Raw genomic sequence first — 5,017 nt, 5'->3', positions numbered from 1 at the left:
GCAATACAAGGCCCTTCTGAGCACCAGCCAGACTCCAGAAGAAGCTGCACAATTACGCCAAATACAGAAGGTGGAAATGGTTTGTCTTCTCCAGAAGCGCACTCGCATCTCATACAACCAACTGAAAGAAGAACAGCATCTGTGGACAACAGAAAAGCATTGCATGATAACTGAAAGAGATGCAGAGAGGCAACAATGGACCTCTGAAAGGTGCCAACTCCTGACAGAGATTACAGACCTTACGCGTGCCAATAAAGATCTCCTGCGCATGAATAAAGAGCTCACGGATAGCAACAACGACATGATTGACCGACTGGCCATGATAGAGGCTTCCACTGCTATGGGATTGGGAGAATTGAGCGTCCATCAACAATCTACGTGCAGTGAGCCCTCTTTGTCTCCTACAACCCCACGTGGATCTTCAGACCCTTCTACGCCAAGTCTCGACTTTAGCTCTTCTTTTCTCAGTCCATAATTGGACATGGCATCACCCATCACACAGCTCACACAGCCATTGAAACACTGCCTCTATGACTGCCTTTGTGCAAAGACTGAAGTGACTGTCCTGCTGCGTTTATTGTACAATGCAATCCAAAGACCAGAGAAAGTCCCTCTTACCCTGTTTGTGTTCTTCTACAGATCCTGTTGAACTGTATTGTGTGAAACGGACAAATTGAACCCTGAATGGATGTGCTACATCTCCTGTTACTATCCAATTTGCTGTTGGGAGTCTGGGGGAACCAGATCATAGCACATGGAGACACAACAGCTTAATATGGCGGGGACACCTACTATAGATGTACACTACAGAACTCAACAGGTGTGCTCCAGGTCACATGGTAAAGACTGTCTAAAAATGCTTCCCTAGTGAATTTGGCTACCTACAACAAGAAACATGGACCACAAGTGAATAAACCCTATCAAAAGAAATTGACAATTGCCCAGTCATCCCACAGCTCCTCATCCATCACTTTGAGCAACATCACTTGCAAGCAGACTTGCCTTTCAATACAAGGACTGTCCAAAATAAGAACTGATGCCAAGGTGCTCAACAGCATACCATCAAAAGGACTTGTGAGGATTAAATTCAGTTACTCAGCCACAGGCTAACCTTCCCCAGAGATCCAATGGCTCTTTTCACCCCCTGTGATTGCCAGTAATGAAACCGCAGTCAAGACAGTGACAAATACAGACCACACGTTCACAAGCAAAGGCAACATCACCCTGACAGTCTCTGCTGACTACAAAGGAGATGTGGACTGTCTAATAGCAGGGGGTAAAGAAGGTCAGAGGCCTCAGAGGATTTTATTTTCTCTACCTTCAGGATATGTCTCAAACATGGCAGTGCCTTCACCCACAGCATACAGGCCCATTGTGGTGGGGTTAACCTGTATGACACCACTTTCTCTTCTGATCATGCTGTTGTATCGCCTCAAAAGACATGTTCTGAGAGAATTGTGTTGGCCCCAAATCCCTAACCCTGCAGAAAGTACCATTGTCACTTGGGCACCTATTTGTCCTCAGCGGTCAGGGCAACTGCGGTAGGACTGTCGACCTCAGCTGTTGTCTGAAACTGAACATGAGGTGCTCGAACTCCAACACTGCACCTATGATGGGACATTTATCTGGAAAATCTCTGACTTTTCACATCGCAGACAGGAAGCAGCAGCAGGTCCAACACCTGCTATGATCTCACCAGCCTTTTATTCCAGCAAATATGGGTACAAAATGTGCCTAAGATTGTATTTGAATGGTGACGGGGTGGGTCAAGGAACCCACCTGTCCCTGTTCTTTGTTGTCATGAGGGGCAACAGTGACGCCCTGCTCAAATGGCCTTTCTCTCAGAAGGTGACACTAATGTTGTTGAATCAAACTGATGGGGAACACGTTACTGCTTTCCTCCCTGATGTCACCTCCTCATCCTTCCAGTGACCAACCACTGCCATTGACGAAATTGGTCAATGAAAACCCTTATGTAGTAGATGACACGATTTTCATAAAGGCAATTGTTAACCTTACAGGTTTATAAAGTGTTTTGAGGAGATATTGAGTTGAAGTGTAATGTGAAATAGTGTGGATTAAGCTTGCTATTACTCAGGTATCTTGACCATAAAAACAGCATATTCTGCAATTTTGAGTAACCTTAAGTTACCTGTTTTGTGTGTACATGTATTGGTGTGATCATAATGACAGTTGTGCTTGATTGACTACAGTGATTGATCAGGAGTTGTAATCAAATTGCTAAAGTTAATTCAACATAGTTCTACATTTTAACAAATCCTGTAATGTCCAGTGTTTAATTTTTACTTTGATTTCTTTACTTGATTCCTATGACCATTGTTAGACAGTGTAACTAAAATGGATGTGCTTGAAACCTCATGACCTTAATGTATTTGTCACCCATTCTCCATATTCCAGGATCCCTGTTATTAGGATATGATATGGTATGTGAACCTGACCCCAGTACAATTATGTATCGATTATCAATGGGACCTTATCATCCCTAAGCATTATCGATGGGACCTTTAGTCCCAAAGAGGGGAAATGTGGTGTATTTTCACTGAGAGTCATGGTGTGTTAAAAGAAAGTCATGGTGTGCTAAAAGAAAATATTAAGCTATGCAGAGTGAGTTTATAAAACATTATAAGCAATATTCTGCTGTCTTAGACTGCATTAGTTTTAGCCATACTCATTCCTTGATCATCACATATTTACCTGCTGTACATCCCAAGGAAGGAGAATCCAGTGTGCTTTGGCACAAAGTGCAGGATGAGGGAGTGAAATGCCTCCAGAGAAAAGGTCTGATGCTGTGGGGACAACTGCCGAACATCCTTCACCAGTGCTGTTCTAGTAGCTACACTCTCTAGTTTAATTGCTACAGCTGATCCTGTATTGTGGTGTATTTTCATTGAGAGTCATGGTGTGCTAAAAGAAAATATTAAGCTATGCAGAGTGAGTTTATAAAACATTATAAGCAATAAGTGCTAGTGTGTTGAATTCTTATTGATGATGTATTTGTAATCTTACAAATCACATAGAATCAAGATATGGGTATGGAAGTGTGGTAAAAGACTGTTCATTTAATCATAATCATACACTGGATAAAATTTGAGTGAGTTTGTATTACATGTCACTTTGCTTGGGTCTGCATTAAAGTCTTCACCTTTTTTAAAAAAAAATACACCCTGAGAAGATCAAGAAATAAGGGCAAGAATAACTTATAAAAAATAAGGCCAGAAGACAATTTGGCAATACTGGTGTAAAATGATCCCCAATAGATAAAAAGGGGGACATAACTAGATAGAACTGAATATGCTAATACATATATATACATATCTTGAAGAATTTTGACCAACAACGAGTGACAAAGATAAATTATAATGGTGTAATTAAAGAGGATGGACAATAGATGTGACCTATACAGACCCAAGAGCATAAAAACCTACGCCCTGGAGGCCAGAACCTTCAGAGTGACCTGGTACATCTTGTATGCACAGTTTGCTCTCCTTTTTGCCAGCATTAAAGAACACTTTGCTGCTTGGACCTCTGACTCCTGATTTTTTTATCACCTAAGAGTAGTTTTTGGACCTTGTGTTTTTTCCAACTGCCTTTCATCAATTTGACACGACAGTATAAACACAAACCTTGTTCTGATGATAAGGCATGATTGTATGATCACAATCAGGTGTGATTTGTATAACACCTTGTTCATGTTTTTTTACCCTTTATCTTGAAAATAGCTGCTGAGCTTAAAAAACAGATATTCTCTTTGATAAAAGAACAACACAAGCAATTCCTAGAACACTCTGGGTTATATATTGATAGAATCAATATAAACCAAGCACTAAACATTTTCAGCCACATACTGTACACGGTATGTTGTACCTGGTTGTAGCCACTCCTTGTCCCTTGCTTTTCCCTCCAGAGAACTTCAGGTCCTAACACTCCCTCTCTTTTGCAGCAGCATCCAGAGTTTTGCCTAGACCTGTTTCAGAACAGAAACACACAATGTTAAAAAAAAGAAAATGTCATTATAAAGAACAGCCAACCTAAACGAAACTACCTTCATTGAGATGCGTACTTTTACCAATATGCCAGATGTTGAAGAAATGGCTTGTTCCTTCTGGACGCAACTCTTCCCACACCCACTTATCAACCTAAAGCATAGGACACATTAATCATAATCAGAAAATGTAGTTTTAGCTGTAAATGTTGTCCGTGCCAAGATTTTTTGTGTGTACATGTCTGTTGTTGCATGTCTTTACCTGCCGATTTCTGTCTGTGATGAGGGCTGACACTTGCATGTATTGCTCCTTAAGAAATTCTATGCTGCACTTCAGACCTTCTACCTCACACCAGGTGCTACTTGGGACTCTGTAAAAAAACATTCAGTCATATCACTAACTGTGTTATCAGACAACTGATTTGTGTGTCTGATAACGTTAACTCTCCTGAACAAGTTGAAGATCCAAAACCTTGTTAATTCTGTCCTCGATCAAAGAGTAAGTGCCATGTTTGGCACAATGGCCAGGAGAATCTGACCTATAAATGTCAAAAACCACACAAAACGCACAACACAAATGTTGGGCCAGAGTTCGCTATATAGCTAATTTACATCTGCCGTCAGACATTAAAGCACAAAAAGTGACACATTAAACTATATTATATCATATTGTTTTGACCTGTTTTCTATATGAATGATACAAACCGAAGTGTACTACCTACAGTCACCAGAGAGGATTAGCCCACCCACTATCTCATTCAGCTCTCTGACGATCCCTTGCACCGATGCACTGAAGCCCAAATAGCTTCAGCATTCTTATGGTCTGGGTAGCCATGCTACCCGAAAAGTGGATGGCACCACTCAATAAGAGGTTGCAGGCAGGCATGTTTCAGTGAAGCATTGGCTGGTTCTTCCAATAATGCTCATACCCACATGTTGCACAGACCTAAGAGATGTATATGAAAGGCCAGTCTATCCCATACAAAAAATATATGAATAGATAAAAATAAAAAT

General features: G+C 41.0%; 1 long non-coding RNA gene across 1 annotated transcript; it reads right to left on the bottom strand.

The window, feature by feature from the left end:
- Positions 1 to 2,690: 2,690 nt before the first annotated feature.
- On the bottom strand, positions 2,691 to 4,759 carry LOC122991935. The gene is made up of 4 exons (XR_006405944.1): positions 4,722 to 4,759; positions 4,448 to 4,542; positions 4,266 to 4,374; positions 2,691 to 2,807 (listed from the first exon to the last, which is right to left on the bottom strand). It is a non-coding gene; the product is annotated as an uncharacterized LOC122991935 (long non-coding RNA).
- Between the last annotated feature and the right edge of the window lie 258 nt (positions 4,760 to 5,017).

Source organism: Thunnus albacares, chromosome 11, assembly GCF_914725855.1.
Source record: "Thunnus albacares chromosome 11, fThuAlb1.1, whole genome shotgun sequence".
Lineage (NCBI taxonomy): Eukaryota > Metazoa > Chordata > Actinopteri > Scombriformes > Scombridae > Thunnus > Thunnus albacares.
This window is presented reverse-complemented; position numbering and strand designations above follow the sequence as displayed.